The sequence below is a fragment of the Canis lupus genome, chromosome 5 (genome assembly GCF_048164855.1).
Source record: "Canis lupus baileyi chromosome 5, mCanLup2.hap1, whole genome shotgun sequence".
Classification (NCBI taxonomy): domain Eukaryota; kingdom Metazoa; phylum Chordata; class Mammalia; order Carnivora; family Canidae; genus Canis; species Canis lupus.
In genome coordinates this window covers 42,711,450-42,739,390 of record NC_132842.1, presented here as the reverse complement: position 1 = coordinate 42,739,390, position 27,941 = coordinate 42,711,450, and the positions used below count along the sequence as shown (strand labels likewise).

General features: G+C 37.2%; 1 protein-coding gene across 19 annotated transcripts in view; it reads left to right on the top strand.

Annotated features, from left to right (window-relative positions):
- Positions 1 to 27,941, top strand: part of JAKMIP2 (janus kinase and microtubule interacting protein 2) — a 178,489-nt gene that overhangs the window by 9,957 nt on the left and 140,591 nt on the right. For 4 of the 19 annotated variants that reach the window (XM_072826409.1, XM_072826397.1, XM_072826403.1 and 1 more), the window contains one exon: positions 6,276 to 6,322. The exons of 9 other annotated variants lie outside the window; for them this stretch is intronic. The gene's annotated coding sequence lies outside the window, so the exon portion shown is untranslated. Of the gene's footprint in view, positions 1 to 6,275; positions 6,323 to 10,074; positions 10,188 to 18,941; positions 19,046 to 21,748; positions 21,828 to 27,941 lie in introns of all 19 variants that reach the window. 6 more of the 19 variants (XM_072826400.1, XM_072826408.1, XM_072826399.1 and 3 more) reach the window with 5 other exon arrangements.

Here is a 27,941-nt window from a genome sequence, read left to right as displayed (position 1 = left end):
AACTTTCACTAACATTCATGCAGTTGGAAAACATTAACTGTCTACATTTATTTAATGTAATCACCTTACTTTGAAACATCAATCTTTGGCTGTATAGTTAACTGTAATCTAAGCAGAATTGATCCATTCATAGTTCATATGGTGCCATCACTTACACATTCTTGATGTCCTTATATGCTGTTTGACTAACAAAAGGATCCTTATGACTGAGAGGACAAGATGAAATAGTGGAAAAGCATTTAGTTCAGGAGACCGTCATTTTGCAAAGAAGCACTCTCCCTTGAGTCAGTCTGAAAAAATGTTCAGACTTGATGCTGACCCATCTCTACTCTTTAGAATTGGGGACATCCATCATTTAAAATTTTCTTTATAATTCAAATAAAATAGTTTATTCCAACAATGAATGAGATAACCCTGACCCTCTTAATAACAAGGATATCTGAGGTTCTCTGAGTGTAACAAGTATGAAAAGGAGAAAACAACGTATTTTTTCTAAGTCATCCACAGAAAGAGAAAAAGAACTATACTGAGTACCTATTCTGTATCTGTTAGACTGTTTTCATCCATGTCTATTTTTGCAATCCTCACAACAGAGGCATTGTTCTTCCCACTTTTCAAGAGGAAAATAAAGCTTAGATAGGTTAAATATCTTAGCTGAAATAATTCAGTTAGTGAGTTTAGAAATGAGATTGAAGTAAGATCCATGCTGATTTTATGGCACAGTAGTTCAAAGCTGGAGCCTGTGGACTGGACCCAGCTCAGGAAGGAGTTTGTAAACATGTGTAAAATGTTTGTAAACAACAGTCTATGCTTCCAGCACAGCAAGAATGACCCAGCAGATAAGCATTTAATAAAAAAGAACTATCTCTGTGAACTTTAATAATGCTGTTGATCTGGTTTTTAGGGAATCATAATGACACAATGATAATTTGCAACTTCAAGTGTTTCCTTTTATGCTCCATCTGTTACTCATCTTTTTTATAATTAATAAGCTAAGTTGGTTTTTCACAGTATGTGTTTAAAACTTTATTTTACAAAGAATACAATTTAAGTTACAAAGAACTTTTGATACTTTAAATTCTCCCAAATATACAGGTAGAGAAGATGTTGTATATTATGTTATGTTATATTATCTATAATCATCCTCAGAGTAAAGTTCAGTGTCTACTTGTGCTTAGCATTACCTAATGACTGAAAAGTATGGAACTCAAATCCAGATTTCTTCAGAAATTTTTTTTGTGTAGGATCCAGCCCCAAACAACCAAATGATACATCAGTGATGTGAATCAGGGCCAAAGAATTATGACATGATCTGACCTGGCCTCTAAACCCTAATTCAGGTGCTAAGGTAACTTAAGTTCTTTTGATTCTTCCTCCCAGGTCCTTCTTTTCACATATAATCTAGGTGTGTGTGTCTGTATCTAGACACAACTAAATAAACCAAGAGCTGTGGATAAATAGTTCCTGCATGTGTATCATCATCATCACTAACACCACAAAAGCGTTAGTGAAGTTCCTCTAAATAGAGAGCATTCAGAGACTCCAATAATTAGCCCTGGTCCCTGTCCAAAAGGAACTTACATTTTTACAAGGAAAAGGGGTCAAATTTAGTAGAATGTTAGCACATGCTAACACTTACACATAATGTATAATTAGCCCCACCGTTGCCAGCAGACGTCTTCTCTGTTTTTGTGAAGTGACCACTATAGCTTCTAGCTAATAAGCCTGAACTATTGATGCACATGCTAATGAGGGTGGTTTTGAATCAGTATTTTAATCCTACCTTTCTCCTTCTAAGGTGTATCTTTCATTTGATGAGCCAAATGTAATAATGTTTCAATTAACTCTTAAATAGAGATTATTGAGGCATATCAATCTACTTTTTAGACTAAATTTGGATTTAAAAAAAGTCTTAAAAATTACTTTCAAAACATATTTCTTAATGTCAGTCGTCACTGTGTTGGTTTTTGTGTTTTACTACTTTGCCTAGATGCCAAGCATTGCACTTAAAGACATTGCATACCCTGCACCAACATGCTTTGAAGAAAGTAATAGTATTCCCATTTTATACAGAATGAAATTAAGGTTTATTGAGGTAAATCAATGTAATACTTTCTCAAGATTATCTAACTAATGACTGATGGAAACAGACTCTGAACTCCAGTATGTCTGACTCCCATCCCCAGTGCCTCTTAACTAATATGCTAATTAGCTCCCTTTTGTAATGAAAATTTGATTGTGCTCCTGAAAATTAGAGTAAATGAAGAGAAAGGCAAATATATATTTTTAATGTTATTGTTGTTGTTAAATATTAATCAAGACCTAATTTTTGCTAAGTAAAAGATAGCAACACTCTGCAGAAATGTACATTCAAGAACAAGGTCCATATAACCAGTTTCCTCAGTGAAGAAAGAAAACAAGGGAGAGATGAAATGAGCCCCAGTCTTATTATAAACCATGTGGATATTTTGTGTTTAAGTAACTATTTGATCATGCATGAGTTATATTTGTACAATAAAATCTGGGATTCTCTTTTTAAAGCAAAATTTTAAATAGGCATTAAATGTATTTTAATAAGAGAAAATTACCTGGTTTTCCTATCTACTTTTTTCAAGTAATTAAGGAACTGTGTTTTGTGCTGTGTTTTCCACAGTTTTGTAAACTATGAACATTTTGTTTTTCTCTAAAGACATTCAGAAAGCAATTTTACAGGAATTTCATCTCTGGAAAAAAATCCCCAAGTGCAAAATAGACGGAGCAGCATAAATCCCAGAACTTAATGTTATAAACAGTACAGTTTCTGTGCTCTTATAATTTCTATGATGCTATATACATAAGACTTTTTTGTTTCAATTTTTGCTTATAGTGAATAGCAGGAGTTTTGACAACAGTAGATTTGGGTGATGAAACCTTGATTTATCTGTCTCTCTATAGATCAGATATATGATAAAGTAACTGTGGGCTATCCCAACTATGGAATGCAGTGAGGCCCTTCAAACAGTATATTGTAGAAAAAAGTATTTATAACATAGGACAATATGTAGAATATGTCTTCTAAGTTAAAAACTCAAAAATCAAAAGAATTTGATGCCAATTTTATGAAAAGAGAAAAAATATACAAACACAGGCATGTTTTTAAAGATCAAAATATTAACAAGAATTAATTCTGGATGATAGCTTTATGAAAAATTTCTTCATTGAGTTTTTTATGATTTCCAAATTTACCAAAATGTATTTTACTTATTTAATTAGCAAAATGCAAATATTTTTAAATGACAGACTTTGTCATCAAGATCAGTAAATCATCCATAAACCCAAATATTTTTAACCTATCTGGTGACTCTGCAGGGCTCCTGAAGATGGAAAGTTTGCTCTCTCTGCTCAGAAGTTCCAAATTGGTGTCCACCTACAACCAGTGTTCCTGGTGAACCACAAAGGAAAGGGAGTGGCTAAGAGAACAGGATATAGGCTCTCTACACAAAATACCCATTGGGGGTGTCCCCCTCCTAAAGTTTCGAGAACAAGATCCTGTCATGAAATAGCTTGAAAACCCGATAGAATTGATAAAATTAATATTCTATATACCAAATATCTAATTTCTAAAACTAAAATTTCCAATTTTCCCTTGAATATTCATCATCTTGTTGTCATAGTCTTCAGTGGTTTTAGTTCACAGTAGTTTAATTAGATTCAATATTAATAGGACAAAACTCCAAGCTTAACTCCATGTGATTTAGTCATAATTCATTTTTATTGGAAACCTTAAACAAGGATTTTTATAGCTTTCTTTTTTTTTCTTTTTTTAAAGATTTAGTTATTTATTTGAGAGAGAGAACATGTGAGCTTGGGGAGGGGCAGAAGGAGAGAGAGAATCCTTAAACAGACTGCCCCCTGAGCTCAGAGCTGAAGTGGGGTGGGGGAAGCTGGGGCTGATCCCAGGACACTGAGATCATGACCTGAGCCAAAATCAAGACTCGGACTCTCAACCGACTGAGCCATCTAGTTGACCCTAGATTGTGTATTTTAACAAACCTATCTCAGTGATGAATCTTAAGTTAACTCAAATATCTTGTTTCCTATGTGAATTACTAACCAAATTAAAGTACCTATTAGTCTTCATTTAGTGACTTGGTAAGCTGTTCATTTTAAAACCTGGGATATATTTAAATATTTTGAATTAAAATGGAACTTTAATATTTTTTTAAACTGAACGCGAATGAATGTTCTTTAGATTTGTGGTCTGGATTTTAATACAAAGAAATATTTAAGTTTGAAAATAATTCTAACACCTACGAAGTATTCTCTAAGGTGTATTGTGGAGGAGTAGAGAATGGGAAATACATAATGGGTAAGACTCATTCTTAAAAATATAGTAAAGCAGGGGGATCCCTGGGTGGCGCAGCGGTTTGGCGCCTGCCTTTGGCCCAGGGCGCGATCCTGGAGACCCGGGATCGAATCCCACATCGGGCTCCCGGTGCATGGAGCCTGCTTCTCCCTCTGCCTGTGTCTCTGCCTCTCTCTCTCTCTCTCTCTCTCTCTCTGTGACTATCATGAATAAATAAATAAAAATCTTTAAAAAAAAAAATTAAAAAAAATAAAAATAAATAAAAATATAGTAAAGCAGTAAGAGCTTAGACACTAAAATCATGCCAAGAAACACAGTGACCTTTATCGAAACACAAGAACATTTGCAAATTGGGAATCAAATGTGAACATCTTTATAAGAAAACTTGGTTAAGGATACCAATTAAGGGGATGCCTGGGTGGCTCAGTGGTTTAGCGTCTGCCTTTAGCTCAGGTCCTGATCCCAGGGTCCTGTTAGTACCACATCGGGCTCCCCTACCTATGTCTCTGCCTCTCTCTGTGTGTCTCTGTGAAGGAATAAAAAAAAAAATTAAAAAAAAATTAAAAAAAAAAAAAAAGAATACCAGTTAAGGAGCACGAATAAAGAAAGACAATAAATTTGCAAAATTGGGTTTATGAACCCGGAAGTGCAGGAGGGGCATTGTTCTCTGCCTTTTCCTTGAAGTTAAAAAAGAATGTTTCAGCTAATGGAATCAAGCCACTGCTGTCCTTCCTTATCAGAGAATAATGCAGAATACAGATTTTCAAAATGAAGCAGAACAAAATCACATAAACAAAGCACTTTGCAGCAAATATTTTCTTGCTGAACTCTGAATTCCAGCGTACCTGAAGCTTTATCACTTGAGATGTATTAGGAAAAAAAACAAGACTACAGGACAAGTACGGAATGACTGTTAAATCCTGAAAATTATGAATGGCTTTCTAAAGTTTTTTTTTCTTTTCCCTGTTTGAACACTTCCTGGCATGTGAATCTTATGAGGCAATGTGCACAGGAAGTATTGGAAAACATGTTAGATACATTGATCCCAGTTACAGTCAAGGGACTCTTGCATTATTATTTTTTCTGTTATTTAATGAAAAAAATGCATCCCAGAAAATGAGGAAAAATATAAACCAGGGGGGAAAGGTCACTGAGTATTTGATGAGAGTATTGATCCTGATTTGCCTGCCTTCACTTTGGTGTTTTCCCTTTTTGAGCTATGATTATTACTACTCCATCCTCCATACTAAATAATCTGTAAATTCTCTCCCTCTCTGGGTGTAGTCAAATGCCACTGAGACAGAAACCTATAAATCCCTGTCAATTCTCTTAAACTCCTTATTGTCATTCTCTTAAACTCCTTATTTCCCTTTAAGTAAAAGGAAAGTCTTGGGGTTTGGGGATTATGTATAAGAAGGACTATTGTAGCCAGAAGTGTGATGGCCCATCATTTCTGTCAGTCCTATATTGCTTCTTAAGATAATATAGCCAATATTGGCTTTTGATCATTTTCCTCTTTTACTGTGTGTGTGTGTGTGTGTGTAAGAAGGAGAGAGATGACATTCAATTTAGCAAACAGCTCATTAAATCCAAGCCATACAGCTTTAAAGACATGTAATTTGGTATGATGCCAGACTCACTAGTCAGTCCAGTGCATAAAGATATCGTGTTTACTGTTTCTTGATTTCAGCCCAGATCCTGGATCCATTAACTGCCAATGTTCAAGCACAAGGTGAATGATTGACAGAGATGTTATTGAGAAGGTTTCTAGTTTATTTAAAGGGTTATATTAGATTATATTTAAGGTCTCTTTCCACACAACATTATGAATGTGTGGTAAGTAGACCCTTAGGGCAGGAACATTCTCTGGTGCATAAAATATTTGCTCTTGCTCATTCAGAAAGTCACTTTCTAAATTTTTCTTTTTTAGAGGCCATACTGGAAGCCAGTTTGCGTTTGTGTGATATTTCAATCAAGGTATGAATATAGCTCTACTTGAAAGAAAAAAATCTAGTAGAAGGATACAGGATTATCCTTTATATTCCTGCCCATTTCTCAGAACATGTTTTGCTGTTATAAAGAAAATTAGAGAATTCCTTTACTTGACAAGGATTCTTTTCCCACAGTATTGGTATTGGAGTATTGTTTAAGTTTTTTTTTTTTTTTTTTTTTAGGGTGCACCATTGTGCCATTGTGAAAACACAAACCTGGGATTCAGAAATCCTGAGTCTAATCTCTGTTCAGCTACAAACTAGCTGGGTGACATGAACAGGCATCCCGTCCATTAGTGATTTTTGGTTTTCCAACTGTGAAAAGAGAGAGAAAGGGTATCAACTCCTTTTTTTTTATACTGTTGCTCCCCTTGAAAAGAGAAAAAATAAGTAAAGAACAGAAAGGTTTTCTTAATTCCTTTGCCATTGGGTGTGTAAATCTATTTGCAGACTGATTGAAGAAATCTTCCTCTGAAATTGGAAATCCTTCTATTTGCCCTTTTATTTGCCTCTGGTAGTGATTACAAGTATTTATGGACTTGAATTACTTCCCCCATTGGCCTACAATCTCCTTGAGGGAAGTAATATAGGAGAGAGAGGAAAAAAGAAGGGGGAAACATAATCCTAAGGAGTAAATCAGAATCCAGGAAGGGGTGAGGGAATTGCAGATGACACAAAAACATCTCTTCATTTCACCTTTATTTTTTTTTCCATTTCACCTTTAAGTTTGTAATATCTAACTACAAAATGTAAAACTCTGTAAAAATTGCCTTGACTGGTTGGAATATAGTGAAGATCTGGGGAAAGAACATTGCAGGTGTGTGTCATCAGTTTTAAATAACTGCAGATTAAACAATTTTTTAAATGACATGGAAAATGTTCAGAGTACATTTAGTAAAAATGTAGACCTAACAGCCTATGTTTGTTAAAAATATGTTCATATATGCATGGAGAAAAAAGACCTGCCGGAAATATAAAAAGTATTCAGTAGTACAAATATTGGTGAATTTAATTTTTAATTTTTGTTGATCAAAGTCTCTAAGTTTTTCCCCAAAGAGCATTTATTACTTGGTTAATAAGAAAGGAAGCAAACTAAAAAAGAGCTTTTAAAGTTGCCATTGTCTGAATGTTTTTAGAAAGTTCCTGGTGAAGGGCAGCCCGGGTGGCTTAGCGGTTTAGCTCCGCCTTCAGCCCAGGGTGTGATCCTGGAGACCTGGGATTGAATCCCACGTCAGGCTCCCTGCATGGAGCCTGCTTCTCCCTCTGCCTGTATCTCTGCCTTTCTCTCCCTCTCTGTGTCTCTCATGAATAAATAAATAAAATCTTAAAAAAAAAAAAAAAAAGGAAAATTCTTGATGGATATTAGGTAGGTGAAGGGCAGAGCTCATATTCTTTCATATTAAGGTTAATGATTTCATTGTTACTTTTTTAAAAATGTGAGTTAAAATAATTATCAACCGGGCAGCCCTGGTGGCGCAGTGGTTTAGCACCGCCTGCAGCCCGGGGTGTGATCCTGAAGACCCTGGATCAAGTCCCACATCGGGCTCTCTGTATGATGCCTGCTTCTCCCTCTGCCTGTGTCTCTGCCTCTCTCGCGCTCTCTCTGAATAAATAAATCTTAAAAAAAAAAAAAAATAAGTATCAACCAGGGTTCCAGGTGGCTCATTCGGTTAAGTGACCAACTCTTGGTTTCTGCTGAGGTCATGATCTCCCATCCTGAGACCGAGCCCTGTTTTGGGCTGTATGCTTAGCTTAGAATCTGCTTGAGATTCTCTGCCTCTCCTTCTTCCTTTCACTGCCACCCCCCTCCCTCACACGTGTATGCTCTCTCCCCCTATAAAATAAATAAATAAAATAAAAAAAATAACTATCAACTATATGAAAATACAAGGAATGAAAACCCTAGGAATTAGACAAGCCAAATGAAGACCAGCAGCACTGTCCTGTCAGTATTAAAGTGTAGTGATGCTGAAGGAAAATCCCCAAGATCATGTCAAGCAAAGCAAAGTGACTATGTCATCACCATCAATTAAAACAAACAAAAAAAGGCTTTCTTGATGTTCTATGTACTTACAGTTATGCAGATTAATATTGGAGTCATTTCTTTTTTTGAAAATATGACCAATTGATTTATATTCACAGATCTTTTTCTTAATTTCCAAAATGAATTCTGATAAACCATTATGTCATCCATTAGTATTTATTCAGTACCTACTCAGACTGTAATTCTTCTTACTCATTCTAGCTATTTTTTAAATGTACCCACTATGAGCATTGTTCTTTCCATAAATTGTAGATCAGTTGCATAGTTTCATTGGTCACTTCTGCTTAATTTTATTCAGTTTCCCTACCATTTATTTGTGTCCTTGCTTCTGCATCCCTCATCCTTCCCACCACCTTTCAATGTCCTCTTTCCTCCATTTGCTTCTCTTACTTATTCCAGTCACCCAGTATGTAAGACCCAATAATTAGGCAAATCTTTCAGTGAGAGAGTAGTCTGGTGCACTCAGATCTCCCCTTGTCTGAATTCCTATCATACTTATGATCACTACCACAGTGTTTAGCACATAATTGTTCTCCTTGTTTCAAACGTTCACATTTCATCTCCACATCTAGATTGAAAGACTGCTGAAGAATTTATAGTCCTCCTCCTTCTGTCAGAAGCAGAGGGAAACCTCTGTTTAATGAGTGAATCCTGTATGGCATGTACCATACTATCCTAGGTATTTTGCATGTTTTATCATTAATGCCTGATAACTACTCTGTTAAGTTGGTGTTATCCTCTTATGTCATGGGATGAGAATGAAACTGAGAGAGCTTTACTTTATTGAGGCCACACAGCTGGTTACAGCTGTCTGCCTCTGCAACTCTAAATATTTTACATTCCACCATATTGTCTGACTGATAACAAGTCACTTTCTGTGGTAGGTCACTTATTATAATTTTATTTAATTTTCTGCCTTTCCATACTTTTGCTTTGTTTGACATACATGAGGTAAAATGTAATGGTAGAAACATTAAATATAGTCAACTTCCGGTTATTTGCTTTTAAATGACTTTTCCTTCTTACTGCCAAATTTTTCTTACCCACTTCCATGATATTTTTTCCACTCACCAAGACGACCTTCAACCTCAAAGTGCCCAATTCATTAACTGCTCCTCTAGCCCAGGAACCATGTTAAAGACATGGATACATGGATAAGCTCTCTCTATTCCCTGTATGCAAGAATGTACCTTCTCTATTTCATTTTGAGATTCCTTTCTGCCTCTAAATTAAAATATTCTCTCAGTTGTGGAGGCTACAGACTCCCAGAGACAAAAGGCAAGGAAGAGGAAGCAGTGATACCAAACTCAATTCCCTGCAGTGGCTCTCCGATAGTCAGAAGCCTGTTGTAACCTGACCCTGGCAGGAGACAGCAAGCAGAATGGAGTACTTGCAGAGAGAATGCTGAGTAGGAAAAGGCTCCCCTTCAACGGTGTTAGCTTAGCAGGAGGCTAGACCAGACGGCCTCCAAGCCCATCCCAAATTAACCAGCACATTCCCACACCTCTTCTGCCTCGCTGTGTTCCTCTTTGTCAGCGAGATAAACTGGGTTTCCTCTTCCCATTAATGCAATGTGAACAACGGAAAGGGGTAATTAAAAACAAGCAACAAAGATACTAAAGGAAGCTGTCCGAATGCATCAGTCCAGGCCATTCTGTTTCTTTGTCTTCACGAAGTTCTCCTTCACTCCCCAGAATTCAGATGAGACTACAGGACGAACAAATGGCTGTGGGTAGCAGTCTGGGGTCACTTGCCTCTCGTCACAGATAATGAAGAGATGCTGGATAGAGCTAAGATTTAGTTCAGGGTGAGAGATTTTTACACATGCATATTATTCTTCAAAATGATTGTGTTTTCATCCTGATAGTGTACTGGCAAGAGTTCACAGGGAACACATTTCCAGAAGACAACTTGCAATTAATATCAAAAGCCTTAAATGACATACCCTCTGACGAAGCAGTTAGGCTGTTAAGACCACTTTATCGTTTGTCATCAGCATGACTTATACTACAAAAAATTGGAAACAACCTGTTATGGGCTGGATTGTGTTCACCTTATATCCATATGTTGAAGCCTTAACCCCTAATATGACATATAATGTGACATATATGGAGTTAAGGCTGTTAGGGAGGTAATTAGGGTTATAAAGTCATAAGAGTGGGACCTTAATCCAATATGAGTGGTGTCTTAAAAGAAGAAGGGACAAAGAGGAAAGGCCAGGAGAGGATACAGGGAGAAGGCAAAGATTCTGGCATCAGAGTGCCTTGGTTTGAGTCTTAGCTCTCTGACTTAGCTGTGTGGCTCTAGATAAGTTACTTAACCTCCTGTGTCTCAGTCCTTATATGTGAAATGGGAATGATGATGTTACCTATATAATCTGTCTCATTTTGGGAGTTAAATGTGTTAATATTTATAAAATTATAATATTATATATTTATATTATAAATCATATAATACTATAATATATAATAATAATACTTGATGTATTATTATATTATTATATATTATATAATATAATTAAAATTATAATACAACTGACACATAAGACCAAATAGGCATTTATTAACTCTACAGAGAATTAATACAGTGGCTGGTATATAGTGTTTATCATCAAGAGCACCACACTGTCAAAATATTGCAGTCCAGGTGTTCTGTATATATTGGAAACAGCTGTATATTTGTCAGCTCTTGCTGCATAACTGGCAAGAACACCTTGATTTAGGAGCTTTTTTGAAAACCTCTTACATTATTACTTTTAAGATTTTATTTATTTATTTGAGAGGAGAACAAGAGCAGGGGGAGGGGCAGAGGGAGAGGGAGAAGCAGACTCCTCGCTGAACGGGGAGCCCAACGCAGGGCTCCATCCCAGGACCCCAGGATCTGAAGGCAGACACTCAACCAACTGAGCCACCCAGATACCTACCCTGAGAACATCTTACTTTAAAAATTCTATTATAAAGACAGATACTGAGGGACACTAGAAGAAGATTCCCCCCAGTACCCTTACTTAATTCTTCAATTACTATTTCCTTCCAGCCTGCCTAATAAACACCAGAGGTCATAGTTGTATCATGTGTGTGGGCCTCATACCTTTCACAGGGGGGCATGCTTGTGCCTGTTGAGCCAGAGCTGGAGCTCCTCTCCATTTCTCAAGGTCTTGACTTCTGCAGATATGTTCTCTTTCTCCTGAATCATCCATTTCCTGCTCTCAACTAGATTACTCACATCAGCATATAATCGCATTTACTCTTTTGACCTCAACATCTCCTTTAATCACTGCCTCATTTGTATCCTATTGAGAAAGTTTCTCAAAGCTGCCTACACCTACTCACTCCACACCTTCTCCTTAACCAGTTCTAGAAGGGCTTCCAATCCCATCATTCCTCTGGGACTGTGTTTGTCAAATTCCAGTGACCACTGAGTTGCCAAATTCTAGTCCTTTTCTCACTTGACTGTTTTGTATTTTGATGTCTCAGATAAGGCCGTTGACCTCTCAGATGAGACTGACCACTCCCTTATGAATTTTCCCTTTTTGCTTTCTATTACTATACACTCGTTGGTTATTTCTCCTGTTCCCTGGCTCCCTCTTTGTTCTTGTGGCTGGTCCCTTTTCTACTTCACACCTCTGAGTATTTGAGTTCAGGTTCCATCCCAGATCTCCTCAAGTTGTCTAGCTACATTCCTCCAGGTCGGTTCGCCAATTCTCATCTGGAGGATCCAATCCTATTTCCTACAAGTCTAGTATCAGTCATCTATTCACGTCTTCAACTAATGTGTTTACTAGCTTTTGTACTTAGCAGGGACAAAGTAGAACTCTTGACTTATGTGCCTGTCACACTGAGCATAAACTCCTCCTTCCCTGGTCTCCGTTGTAGTAAATGACAGTAATATCCTCTAGATTTTTCAAGCCAGTTTATGGAGCTGCTTTTTATATCTTTCTCTCTCTGACACTGCACATGCAATCTATTAACAAGTCTATTATTTTACCTCAACCCATTCTCTAAGTTGGCCTACTTTTCCATCTCTCTTTCTTCGTGGTTGAAGCTACTGCCTTCCTCGGGAGCCACCTCACTAACCAGCTAGTAGGACTGCTTCTTTCTCTCCCCACCTCACAGAAAATAGAGCAATCCTTTTAAACATAAATCAGATCACAACTTTCACTTTAGAATCATCGAATAAAGACAGCCTCCTTGTCAAAGTTTATATAGTCCTACAAATTGACCTCGCACATCTCTCCAATGTCACATTCTATTTGTTTCTTCCTCATGTGCTCCCCTTTCTGTTGCTCAGACACACATTTGGAATACTCTCTTCCTTTAAGGAGGGGCTCAGGGAGGCCTGGGAGGTTCAGTGGTTGAGCGTCTGCCTTTGGCTCAGGGCATGATCCCAGATCCGGGGATCGGGTCCCCCACTTGGCTCCTTGCGGGGAGCCTGCTTCTCCCTCTGCCTGTGTCTCTGCCTCTCTCTGTTTGTCTCTCATGAATAAATAAATAAAATCTTGTTTTAAAAATAAGAAGGGACTCAAATATATGCTAGATGAATGCCCTAGACTGGGGTTCACAGGAACGTTTCTCCATATGACTGTATAGTCCACAAAACTGTCTTTAAAACTAATCATTAATTTCTTTGATATACTATCTTACGATTTTTGGACATTCAGATCATTTCCTTTTTTTCTCCTTTCCTCCTCCCTTGATTCCTTCCTCTTTCGCTCCCTTTCTTTCCTTTTTATATTCCCTTGCACCTTCCTTTCTTCATTTTCTTTTGTTTTGTTTTCATTATTAGATAACACTGATGTGAACATCCTTATTTTATTTAGTTTTTATTTTAATTCTGGTATAGTTAACCTACAGTGTTATGTTAGTTTCAGGAGTACAATATAGTGATTCATCAATTCTATGCACTACTCAGTGCTCATCAAGACAAATGCACTCCTTAATCCCCATCTTCTATTTCACCCATTCCCCTCAACCACCTCCACTCTGGCAACCATCAGTTTGTTCTCCAAAGATAAGAGTTTTGGGTTTTTTTTTTCTTTGTTCATTTGTTTTGTTTCTTAAATTCCCATATAAGTGAAATCATATGGTGTTTGTCTTTCTCGGACTAACTTCTCTTGGCATTTTTTTTCTTTTTTTTTTCTTTCTTTCTTTCTTTTTTTTTTTCTTTTTACCTTTTTCCTTTCCTTTTCTTTTTTTTTTTTCTTCTTTTTTCTCTTGGCATTAAACCTGTAGGCCTATCCATGTTATGGCAAATGGCAAGATTTCGTTCTTTTTAATTGCTGAGTATTCTATTCCTGTGCGTGTGTGTGTATGTGTGTGTATATATCATACCTTCTTTATCCATTCACCTATGGATGGACACTTGAGTTGCTTCCATATCTTAGCTATTGCAAATAATGCTGCAATAAACAGAAGGATGCATTTTCGAATTAGTGTTTTTGTATTCTTTGGGTGAAATACCCAGGGGCAGAATTACTAGATCATAGGGCAATTCTACTTTTAATTTTTTGGGGGAACCTCCATATTGTTTTCCACATTGGCTCTGCCAGTTTGCATTCCCACTAACAGTATACAAGAATTCCTTTTCTCCATGTCTTTGCCAATATTTGTTGTTTTATATACTTTTGATTTTAGCAATTCTGAACATCTTTACACATGCACTTTTCCTCTTTTTTTAAAAAAGATTTTATTTATTTATTTAAGATTTATTTTATTTATTTATTCATGAGAGACACAGAGACAAAGAGGAGGCAGAGACACAGGCAGAGGGAGAAGTAGGCTCCATGCAGGGAACCTGACAGGGGACTCGATCCGAGGTCTCCAGGATCACGCCCTGAGCTGAAAGTGGCGCTAAACCACTGAGCCACCTGGGCTGTTCTACCCTTCCTCTTCATTATTTTGGGCGTAATTTACCTAGTAATAAAAATCAGACCCAAAGTTGTTGCCTTTCTCTTTATCCCTTGAGTCTTTTATTACAAAAACGGGGAGAAGGCACAAAAGTATGATCAGATACATAGATTTCCAAGAGTAATAGAGTGGATGGTGAACACTTCCCAATAAGTGGCATTAGTCAATGTGTGTGAAATACCTTACTGATGCACCTGGACTACACGGGGCCTTATAAATTGCGGTTAGGACCTTTGTTTTTCTTTTTCCTATCTGTGTGTTCTACTGGGATTTATACATTATATAAAATTCTAAAGCTTTTATAATAGATTCTGTTGAACCTTTTCCTTGTGGACTTTTTCTTTGTAATTTATAGTTTCTATTTTTTCAAATTTTAAAAAGTTATTGCACCTTGAACATCTGATAGTCCATTTTTACCTAATTTTTCTATGATTTGAAAGTCCTAGTTAACCCATTAAACAAACTGATTTTGATATATAGTATAAGTTATAGACTACCTAAGGTTTTTCAAAATAATTTTCTTTGTTCTGCTTAGTATTACATCCTATTTTCAAGAAAGTTACTTTTACCTTTCCTAAAATTAGCTTTCATTTGCATTTTAGTAATTACTGTCTTTCCGTTCCTGACAGCAATTCTTTAAATTATTTAATTGTTGCATTGCCATGTACTTTTCTATAACTGTTTCGATAATGGTTGTAGGTTTGAGAAAAAGTGGACACTATTTTGATTGCCCCAGTACTTCTGTATTTTCATAATTGGTTTAGTAGCATTTTAATTGGAGGAATCAAACTTCACAGGCTCATTTTCTGAATCTTTACTAAACTGTTCATTACTCCCTCTATTTTACCTAAAATAAAGTCTATGATGAATAACATTTAAAAAATTTTTTTTTCAGAGAGAGAGAGAGAGTGCATGAGCAAGGGGAGAGGCAGAAGGAGAGGGAGAAGAGAGAATCTTAACTAGGCTCCCTGTTCAGTGCAGAGCCTGATTCAGGGCTCCATCTCATCACCCTGAGATCATAACCCAAGCTAAAACCAAAGAGTCAGATGTTTAACTGACTAAGGCACCTAGGCACCCCTGAATAACATTTTAATAGATAAATTTGTCTTTAAAAGTTAAGTAAACATGATATAGCTTATGCATGAGTTAAAAATAATTCATGGCTTGTATTTTGAAATGAAAAACAAGTTAATCACTATTAGTATTCGATACATTCCAGAAAAGAAAAAGAAGGAGTAGATCCTGTGGGTTATAGGTCAATATGTGTACATAAACTTTTATATTGGTTGATATATATAAATCAAGTATATATATATATATCAAAATCATATCTACATTTATCTAAAGTCTTAGGAATGTTTCGAAATGGTGTGGATGGATACTAAGCCTCACAATAAGTGCATTATCATCCCAGGATTTTTAGAAATTGCTACCAGCATATGTTGAATTCTTACTGCTTGATAGACACTTTGCTAAATGTCCACATGCCTTATCTCATTTCATTATGACACCTGGGAGGTAGATATTATAGATATTATTATTACTCATGTCTTAAAAAAGGAAACTGAGTCTAGAGAATACATAATAGATTATATTCAAAGATTACAGGACTAGGCCCAGGTTAAGTGTCAAGGGCCGGATTCATACCCAGGCCCATCTGACAATGGAGCCACTGGGATACTATATCTGACTTTGTTGATTTCAATAGTTCTCTTGTCTTGTGAAAGGAATAATTTATCAAAAGTCTTCTTCTTCTTAAAAAAAAAAAGTCTTCAGATTTTTATAAAGATCTAAGAACAAGTTTAATCTTGTGGGTAGAGAGAATAAGATGTCTCCCTAATGCCACATAACAGTCTCTGCTCTGCTATCAAAATCAAGAACTAGGGTAATGACTTCATTTATAAGAGTTTTCCTACCCTGAATAGTCCACTCCACTAGAGAAGGGATTTGTGGATAATTGGTATTCTTTGTCTCAGTGGCTACTTCTGTTCCTTATCCTTTAAGTTCTTCGTTTTTGATAGTAATATCTTCTGTACATGGAATGGGTCTTTCCTGTAATCACTGTACACAGCTAGACCCAGCATATAAGCCGACCTTGACTCCACACTGTGCCTCCCTCTTTTCTTCATGCCTCCAAGTACTGATAAACAGATTAGCTTCTTTGGTGATCAGCAGTTGTAATTCACAAGGACTCTCTTCTTTTTCTCTGCAAAAACCAGTTTCCTTAATCAAAAAGAATAAATTATAACATTTATGTCAAATCTGCCAGTTTCTTCCTTATGTTCATTGAACATAGCATAAATTAGGGATGAGAGTAAGTATTTACTGAGTACCTACTATAAAGATGACAGCATTTTGCACAGTTTCCTGAACACAGGAAGCTCTCTGTCATTGTTCCATTTTCTTGTCTTCCTTGTTCTACTCCCCTACCTTTGCATTTCTGGTGTTTTGTTCACTGTTGCTCACCTGTGTTAACAGATGGCAAAATGGGAAGGGTAGAGCACTGATTGTTTATATTGACAAGTCCTATTGCAGGGACAAATGTGTGCAGCCCTGGGCTGCTTTGGTGACTTTAGATAACAGTGGATGCCTGTCCACCTTCCTTGTCTTCTCTCCATCTCTGTTCTCCCTTTACCTGTCCCTAGCCTCTATTCAGGGGCGAAGAGTTCCCACAAACAACTGCCTTAAAGAGATTTATTAGGTCTTGTTTGTAAAGCTTTTTCAAAGCCTCAAACAAAAAGAAATATAAATACAACATATCATGTTAGACAAGTTTTTTTTGTTTCATGTTTTATAACCATGAGAACTTTTCATGAACAGAGCCTTTCTGAATAGCTCAGAAGGTAAAGTATGCAGTAATTCTAAAGCTAAGTGGTTAGAATGTTTAATCTCTGCACGTACCAGGGTAAGGAGTGAGGACAAGAGCCTCCCTGTTGTTTTTTTATTGACCTTTACTGACAAATGATTTCTCCTGTAAAGACAACACAAATGCAGATGGTCTTCAATAGAATTCTTCTGTAACATGCTTTAAAAAGTAATTCTTTCAAAGCATTGTACTTCCATTTAAGTCACTGTAGTTGAAATACTAGTAATCACAGTTCCTTTTTCCAAAGACATTTAAATATTCATAATGGACCCTTCCCTTTGCAGTGATATACTCACCCGCTTGTGATACTTTCATATGGACATTTGTAGGTAATATGTGTTCTCTTCTGTTAATATAGAATATATACACATATGTAGATTAATTACATGATCTATATTCTCACTGTAGGTCCCCAATCGAAATATGTTCAATACACTGATTACACTGATATTGGGTTATCAGTGATGCTCAGATCTGCCAGCCATTAAGTACTTATACAAGGACTAGTTGTAAAACAAAAGTTACTCAGCCTTGATTAATTTCAGACAATTAACAAAGGCAGATGACAGAGGCACTGAGAAGAATCATGTTTACTGTCAGGTTAAACCTAACTGTGAACATTCATGTATGAGTATAACTGCTGATGTTGCTACTGTGTCTTACATCCTAATTTTCCTCTCACTGTCACACTTTGCCTGAGTGTTGGCAATCTCTCCCTTTTTTATGTCTCCTAAATCTATGTTTTCAAGAAAAGTTTTCATATTACCAATTATTTCTTTGACTTACCAACTTGAATGTCCACGGATCTGCCCCTTATGTCCCAAATTTCACGTCAACACCTGTCCAGTTATCAAACCAGAATCCCTAGTGTCACCTATAGTAGCTCTCCTTCATCCCTCCACTGTCACCTATAGTATCTCTCTTTCATCCCTCCACCTAGCCATTCTGAAATCATGTTGATTCTCCCTCCACAACATCTTAATGTACCCTTGTCATCTTCTTTGTCCTCACTGCCAGTACCTGAGTTTAGACCGTCATCATCTTTTGTCTGGACTATTTCAATAAACTTTTAATAGATTTTCTGGTATTTGGCTTCTCCAAAGCTGCTCCAAGAGCTCCTGGATTTATCCAATGAGCTTATTCTTGATCACATTATTCTGATTCTTTCAAGCATACAGAGTTCTTGCTTGCCTATAGAGTAAAGCTTCAACTCTGTAGTCTTAAAGTCTGGACTCAGTTTATAAAGTCTTAAATCGAAATTTTCCCAGGTGCTCCTTACCTGCACCTTCCACTCCAACACACATGAAAGCAAACTATCTTCTTTTTTTATATAATAAATTTATTTTTTATTGGTGTTCAATTTGCCAACATACAGACTAACACCCAGTGCTCATCCTGTCAAGTGCCCCCCTCAGTGCCCGTCACCCATTCACCCCCACCCCCCACCCTCCTCCTCAGCGAGCTATCTTCTATTAAAATGGACTAATTGCTAATCCTCAAACAATTTTATTTTTTGTCTACAGGCTACTTATCCGAACTGGTGATAGATTTTAATATTTAGAGGCCCAGGATTTCAGGCCATACAGACAAGAAACAGAGTACAAGTTTTGTTGATAACTAGCTATGAGGCTACATTATTTTACCTTTCTGGGCCTCAGTGTTTTAGCCTGAAAAATGGGAATGTAAAACAAGTTTAACTATTGGGTAGTTGTGAAGAATGAGGTTTAAGTACTCAGTATGGTACTTTACTCATGGTAAATCTTTGATAGATATTTCTTGTATTACCCAGACTGCATCAGTGAACTGCCAGCCATCAAAGTTAGAGTTCAGTTGTAACCTTTCCGATGCGTAGCTTCCCTTGACCTAGACTTCTCTCAGCTCTGCCCCAGTGAGGTAATTATTAATCATCCTTTTATTTATTTAAGTTCCCAGAGCATTTTGTAATCCTGTTACAGCATGTGGCTCGATCTATTATTATTTATGAATCTGTTTCCCCCAGTGGAACATGAGTGCTCATGGGCAGGGGCAATGGCTTGTTCATTTTGTATCCTGGTCCCTGCACAGATTCTGGCATATAATTGGCATTCAGTAACTGTTCACCAAACTGACTTTATTTGATGTTTTAAACATCCTGTTTCCCTCCTTGTTACACTATGTAGAGGTGGTTGTGCTAAAATTGAAGTGATAAGCCAGTGATGGTATTTTTTAATCTCCCACTTTTATGAAATTAAATTAAGTCTGAACCATCAATATGATATCCAGGCTCCAAAAACCAGACTTAGTAACAAGAAATGAATCTTGAAGAAGAAGAAGAAGAAGAAGAAGAAGAAGAAGAAGAAGAAGAAGAAGAAGAAGAAGGAGAAAGCATTTGATATCTTCAGTTCTAAGATTTCAGGGCTTGTTGGCAAGTGAGGTCAGCATTGTTACCTCATCACATCAGGAGGGCTGCATGAATTCATTAGCCACTTGCACAATATGATTTGGGCTTTCACTCTAGTCATCAGTCAGATGTTCAAACACCAGAGAATGGCTTCAGTGTTCCAGACACAAAAAGCAAGTGCCTAGTGCAACCCTCTGCTATCATAAGAAACATCTTCAACAAAAAAATACATTTGGCTGAGCACAAGGGACAGTGTGTTACACCAGATTCCCCAGTAATACTTACTAAGGAGTAACTTAGCTTTTTCTCCCCACTAGAGAGACAGTGCATAAAGGAAAGTGTAAAGGTGCCTGCTAGGACTGATTTTTTAATGCTTGCTCTAAGACTGTTTTTTTTTTTTCTTTAACTGAGAGATTTTATATTTATAAAATAAGCTAGATTTCCAGCTTCTCTTGGGATATCAGACCTAGCAATATTGTGTGGCTGTTTTTTCAAAGAGCAGGTCATAGTGGAAGCTAATAAGCAGTGGGATGGATGACATAAGGAAGGATGTCATTATACTAGCTCCCAGTAGTCAATATATGGTTCCTTGCACCCATTTTTATCTCCTAACTCAACTCTGTAGGACAGGTCTTTTTGTTTGTGATCCCTTGCTTTAAGCCTTAGATTCTAATTCTGTAGAATTGGTGTATCAGCAACAAGCTTGTGGGATTTTTTTTTTTTTAAGTTTTTGTTTATTGATTAGAGAGAAAGAGAAAAAATACGAGTGGGGAAAGGGGCAGAGGGAAAAACAGACTCCCCGCTGAGCAGGGAGCCTGACATGAGGCTTGATCACAGGACCCTGAGATCATGATCTGAGCTGAAGACCAGGCATCCTTAGCTTGTAAGATTTTTGTAAATATCACATAATGCAATTTTTGTGAAATACTTCATCAAGTTGCTGATGTTATAGTAAGTTCTTAGTAAATGGTTGCTAATTATTTCTTCAGTTCACTTTCAAAACCTGTATTTAGCGAGCTCCTACTATGCGGCAGGTACTGAGCTAAGCATGGAGATGCAGGGGTGAGCAATACAGGCATGGTCCCTGCCTGCAGAATGGTTATAGTTTAGAATTCAAGAAAGTGTCAGTTATCATTGTTCTGGCCATGTGGTTTTTGTTTGTGTTATGGAACATGGAAGGAGAAGAAGACATTGGGTTATTTTTAGAATCACTGCACTGGACTGAAAAAAAAAAAAGTAATAGACGGGCCTTATAAAAAAGCATTTCAAACTGAGCATTCCCCAGTAGCTCTTTATTCGCACTTGCCGCACGAAGCTACTCCCTGTCCAGAACTCCCCAACACAGCATATGACCTTCTTATCCACTTGGTTGCTCATGCCAAAAGCTAAGAATATTTTGATTCCCCTCTATCCTCTGCCTCACACTATGTTTAATCCTTTAGCAAATTCTGATAGCTCTTCTTGAAAAAGCATGCCCTGGGTCTGTTTACCTCCCTAACTAACCCTGCACTGCTACCAACCAGTCTGGTCCAAGCTACCATCACTTCTCCAGTGGATGACACACAGGCTCTAGACTGCTCCCCCTGCTTCCACTAGGCCAAACTTTTTTTCTGTAAGGGGTAGATAGTAAGTGTATTTTAGGAGTTATGGGCCATACAGTCTCTATCACAACCACTGAGTTCTGTTCTTTGTGCACAAAAGCAGCCGTAGACAATACTTAAGCCACTGGGCTTGGCTCTGCCCCAGACAAACTTGATTTACCGAAACAGGCTGGAGGTTCCTTTTGGCCTATGGGCCATTGTTTGTAGTTAGACTCACTTAACTTAATCCCTGCTGTGGTTTCTCAAAGCAGTAAGAATACCTCCTCAACTTTCTTGATCAGGGACTGCCTGGCCCTTTTGATCTAGCGCCCCTTTGTACTCCAGCCATGTCATCCTTGCCTTTGATTTCCAAACACACCAAGCTGATTCCTTCCCCAGGGCCTCGGTACCATTTGCCCTGGATTTTCCTCCCCTATCTTTGTGTGACCATAATTCAAACTCATTCAAATGACAACTTAAAATCACTCTTTACTATTTTTTATGATCTTTTCAGCACTGAACCATCATCGGAGAATACCTTATTTATTCATTTGGTTAATTTCATATGGTAGTCTGTGTTTTTTATTTATTTATTTATTTATTTATTTATTTATTTATTTATCTGTGTTTACATAGTAATTTGTAAGCTGGTGGCAGACCAAGACTGTATGTATCCCCAGAGCCTTGCCCAGTACCACAGAGGAGGCTTCAAAAGGTACTTTTTAGAAGAATGAATGAATGAATGACTGCTCTCAGTCAGTATAAACCGTAGCGCCTCTTTAAGCTTGCAGTCCTAGGTCAGCAGGGCCTCATCAGGCTGTGCAGGCCCTGGCTTTATTCTGGCTTTATTCCAAAATTGCCAAGTGTAGCTAGCTTAAAAAGACAAAATTGCAAAATTTCTTCCAAAGAGAAAGCATTTGAATTTCAAAAGAACAAAGGGTAAACCCATGTAACAAAGAGCCTGTATCATTGCTAAGTTTATGCTTATTTCTGCTGTGCGACTGCTCTTTGTCTCCCCATGGAACTTTGCCCACGCTTAATGTCTGGAGGGAGGTACTTAGGGAAGAGATTCTTAATAAAGAGATACTTTATAAAACAAGTGTTATGTGTGGGGGTGTTAATATTTTTTTCTTTTTGTCTGAAGTGTGAAAGCTAGAAGATCCAAGCTACAGTTCCCAAATGGACTCCTTGACTTGAAAAAGGCACAAAAGTCCTTTATCTAGGACGCCATCCTGACTCTTCATTGGAAAAAATATAACCATTATTTCTATAGGAGGACAGGAAATCGTTTAATGCAAATATTAGTATATGAGTCTGCTTGTGCTATTATAATGAAATACTACAGACTGGGTGGCTTTAACAACAGAAAATTCACTTTCTCATGCTTCTGGAGGCCTGAGATCAAGGTGCCAGCACTGTTGGTCGCTGTGAGAGCTTTCTTCCTGATTTATAAAAGGCTGCCTCTCACTTTGTCCCACATGTTCTTTCCCCTATGCACGTGGCGAAAGATCTCTGGTATCTTCCTCTCCATGTAAGGACACCAGCCCTATCAGATTAAGGTCCCATCCTTATGACCTCATTTAACCTTAATTACCTCTTCAAAGGCCCTATCTCCAAGTACAGTCACACTGGGGAGTAGGACTTTAACATGCGAATTTGGGGAAAACACAATTCAGTTCATAACAGTCAGGAATCTTTAAAAACTGTAACTTCATGTAATACAGACTTCTATGTTGCTTAAAGGAATATATCTATATATGTATTTGTATTTGCTGGCAGTATGAGTGATATCTTCTTTAGGAAATCTGTGTTTACTTTTTTTTCTGATTGGCTCTAATACTTTTCACCCAGTCTCAGATTTAAAACTCTTAGTAGGGCAGCCCAGGTGGCTCAGCGGTTTAGCCTTCAGCCCAGGGCGTGATCCTGGGGACCCGGGGTCAAGTCCCACGTCGGGCTCCCTGCATGGAGCCTGCTTCTCCCTCTGCCTGTGTCTCTCATGAATAAATAAATAATAAAATCTTTTTATAAAAAATAATAATAAAAAATAAAACTCTTAGTCAATTAGTGATCAGAGTTTACAAATAAATGAGTACTACAGTGCCATTCACTCTCTCAGTCAGACTGGAGAACAAAGGGAAACCTTTACCGTGGGGCCTTCAGTGACACATCTTAACAACACAAAGGTACCCTCTAGAGATTGTGTCTCTTGGGTTAAGAATGAAGCTGTTTACCACAAAATGGTCTGCTTTCCTGCCATTTCTCACATGTTTGGCCCTTTTAGGGCACCTTTTCCTGGAGAGTTATTTATTTTCTCTTCTTACACCTTCACTTAAGTTTATTTCATAATATTTGTGATCTTCCTTCAGGAAGATTTTAGATCTGAACAAGAGCAATTGCTGGGATGATCAAGGAGCTATTCTTTAGTTATTTGACTTTTAAAACATAGTTTTATTTATCATGCAAACTTGGCTGAGTGCTTATCATATATGAGTCAAAATGCTAAGTAGCTTTCATGACTATTTTCATTTTATCATATCAAAAACCCCAAGAGGGAGATATTATTCTTCTATTCAAAGATTAGGAAACTGATGCTTGGAATGGATAAGTAAAAGCAAAATGTTAATAAGCTTGGTCTTGAGTCCAGTGCAATCCAATTTCAAGGCTGAGCCTCTTAACTAATGTGAAAGTTGTATCTCATTCATTCGTCATTCTTAGAGGAACTGGATTCAAGCCCTTTGTCATTATAATCTAAAGTGTCAGCATATATGCAAAATATTTTCTATGCAACATTTGATTCTTTATGATCCAAGTTCCAACATGAAGTTCAATTCAGTCCAAGATTTCTTAGGCTTCTACTACTTGGAAGACACTGTTAGGCAGGCAATGTGAATGGGACAGGGTCCAGCTTTTCAGGTGATTGACAGGTTGGCAGTGGTGTCAGACATAAGCACAACTAACAAAGTGCCCAGTGACAGAGAAATAGTTTCTGCTAAGAGAACTGGAACAGAGAAGTAAGGGAATAGTTTCCTTACTTTCCTTACTTCCCTAAGAGGAAGTCAGAGTATCATTTCAGTAAGAGTCTAAGTTTGAGTCTTAGCTCTGTCACTTACAGGCTATGTGACTGAACAAGTTTCTCTAAAGCACAGTTTCATCATGTCTAAAATAAGGATAAAGATGGTCTCCAGTTAAGTCTGCCGTGAGAGTTAATGACCTGATGTAAGAAGTGTTGAGTACTGTACCTGACACATACTCCATAGTGAGTACTCAGTAAATGTCAGCAAACATGGTAGTTGTTTAGCTTCCATTCAGGAAAATCACTGGATTGAAAACAAAGACAGCTCGTCTACCTGCATCACAGAAAAGATCAAGCTTTACCATAGCCAGATCTGTGTGTATGTTCTGGATCTGTCACCTGTTACACTTATGTAACTTTGAGCAGGTTTTCAACATTAGTGAACCTCAGTTTCTTCATCTCATAAATGGGAATAATGACAACACCTACTTCGTAGCATATTGTAAGGTATAATAATAGCAGGCTCAGATACTTATATTGTAATTACAGTCTGCTAGGAATTGTTCTAAGGGCTTCATATGTATCATTTCACATAATCCTATAATAACTTAATTTGGATTGGCTCTATTATAATTATCTCCATTTGATACATTAAGGGCATACAGAAAGAAAAGCAATTGCCAAGTTCATCAGCAAACAAGATGTAGAGCTAAGATTTGAACCCTGGCATTCTGCACTCTTGAACACTACGTTATACTTGTCTCATTTGTTACCTAAGTCTGTCTATAAAACCTTTAGTAGAGTGCCTAGAGCAATGAAAATACTCAGTAAATTTTCCCAGTTTTTGTTATAAATGATAATGTATGGGAAGATGGCTCCTCAAAAAAGGATATATATATATATAAGAATATATGTCAGCAAGTAAACAGTTAAGCAAACCCAGGCTTTGAGGGGCTCTTTGCATTTAGACATTCTAGACAGAGTAAATAGCTCACGCAAAGTACAAGGGCGGGAAGGCACAGGGCATATATGGAGAATAGCGAGAGCCCAATTTGGATGGAACAAAGAATGAGGGAGGAATCTGGGACAATAAGCCTGAAAAAGATCATCTGAGGTTGAACTTTAGAATAGTTTAAATAAAATGAAGAGATCGGATAAGGGGCAGTCACTTATTCCGAGCAGAAAGAGACACCATCAGGCAATAACTTCCATGGCCCTTTGAAGAGGAGCTGCAGGAAGCAGATGCTAGAAAAGGGGAGACAAGGGGAAGTGCACTGAATTAGTTCACGTGACATATGATAGGGTAGACCAAGTGGCTGTGGAACCACATCAGAGCAGAAAGTCAGCCTCTGTCTATTTACATTTTTGGTAATGACTAGTTTTTATTGCTAGTGTCATCATATTTTCAGACTGGCTTTGTTCATTGTTACATTTTTTGTTTTTCAACTTGTTTTATCTACTCCCAGAACAGAACCTCTTGGTGGCTGAGTAGAAGTGGTATTTGCAGTAGCTTTTCTGACTGTGATATTTATATATGCTGTGATTTTAATGCTTTATCCCCAACCAAGAAATAGGGAGTGGTTCGTTTTCCTGTGCTTGATTACACAGCTTTCTCTGGTTGCACCATGGCACCACCAAAATTGATACAGACCTTATTTTTTAAAAAATAACTCCTAATGACTCTATTGGGTTAAAAAAAATGCCAGCTTTATGGCATGTGGGCAAGTGGGAGGGCATTTGTACTTAGATGGAATCTTTTTCACATCCTTGGAATCCTAACGCTGCCTCATTGTTAATGAACATTGAACACGTAAGACAGCTTTTTCTGCATGGAGTGCTGGTCCTGGGAAAAGCTATTATGAGAAAAATTCAGTCTTCTGCCTTAAAGCACAAATTTATGGGCACTGGCCTATTCAATGACTTCATTTTTTTATTAGCAGAATAATTGGCTTATGAATGTTTAAAGACATAGAAATCAGGAAACGAGCTATGTTGAAGCAAACCAACAGAATGTTGGGTTACCCATTATAAAGTCGAATATGTGAACAGCAGTAATGCCTCAAATGTATGTGAGTGAGAATTTCTGAGTAATAATCATTTGTACTAAAACAAAAGTGTATATCTTTATACTAATGAATGAATAAAGATGCATGTATAAAAATGGAGGAAAATACAGAGTTGTATAATTGGTTGATATTTTGGCAGATTTCTGCAACAATGGGACTCGCTAATTTTTTATCAGTTATTTTACATGTTTCAGGCTCTATGATAAATGGTTTGCATATATGTATACACATATATAATATAAATTTATAAATAATGTATTTTGATTTTATATGTTTATTATTTATTTTCTATATGTTATATTTACCTATACTTATATGTGAATAATAGTTTATAAAGCATAGGAGCATCTAAAGTTTCAGATGAGCAGTTGGCTTCATAAAATGGTTCTTCTGACAGATTAGAGGTCTACCTCCCAATTTATTCTTATTTTTAATCCATGTATAGAACTTAGGTCATCAGGCTTTTTCTAGGGAAAAATTAGATGAGAAAACGCCTCTGAATGAAAGGCCATTAAACAGGGTTTGAAGTTTGTTGAAGCCCTGTTATGCTAGGGTAGCTTGGGTGCTCCAAAGAATCCTGAGAAGGTACACCTATTTCCTCTGACTGAGTCTGATAAATGCAAATGTCCACTTCTTTCTAACCATATATCGACTTTGGATTTTCTCAACTGAATTGTATACCCTCAGAGTTTCAATATCCAGTATCACCTCCCCAAAATTCAACTCTCTGGAAACCTCATCTGTCTTTAACACAACTACTGATCAGAAACATTAATACCTATAAATGCTGTCTGTACTACTATAAGGACATGCCATCATCTATCGCTATTATACTGCACAACTGTATTAATATTTATCTAAATTGTGTGGACAATTTTATGGGTAATGAATCTGAGGCTCACAGAGCTTCTGAATAGGTAAAAGAACAAACAAAAATAGGGCAGCCTGGGTGGCTCAGTGGTTTAGCGCCACCTTCAGCTCAGGATGTGATCCTGGAGACCTGGGATTGAGTCCCAGGTAGGGCTTCCTGCATGGAGCCTGCTTCTCCCTCTGCCTGTGTCTCTGCCCCTCTCTCTTTCTCTGTGTCTCTCATGAATAAATAAATAAATAAATAAATAAAATCTTTAAAAAAGAACAAAAATAAATTCACAAAAGTTCAGGTAGTAAGGTTAATGTCCTGTATTTGGAATTCATAAGATCATTACCCCAGGCTGTGTTTTTGTTCTTTTTAAACACAGACATCAAAGTTGGTTCTTTAGTCTTAAGCTCTTAGGGACAAAAAACAAAAAGACAGGTCAGAGGAGAGTCTGTTATTTGCAGGTTCAATAGCAAATGTGAGAAATACAGTTGTTAACAGTAAAGGAGAGAGTACAGAATCAAATATAAGAGCTGTAACCTCCATGTGGGTCTGTAGTAATAGGGGAAAAATGAACATTTTTATCCTCCTGAGTGGATTCTAAGGCCACATCAAAGATAGTCAGTCACTAGTCATTATAGAGATGCACAGAGACTGCAAGCCAAGACAGCTGCTCTTGGTAATTTCTGTTTAATAAAGCAAAGAGTGGTCAATCAAGCAGAATATTAACAAATACAAAAGTTTGGGGATCTAACAGAAGAGGTCTTGAGTGATACAAATCATTTCAAGATAGTTTTAGTGTTCATTTTCCTGCGCTGGCAAACATTTTTGCTAATGTGCTATCCTCAGGTCATTGGTGTTTGTTAGTATACATCAAAGTTTCACCCCCCAAGG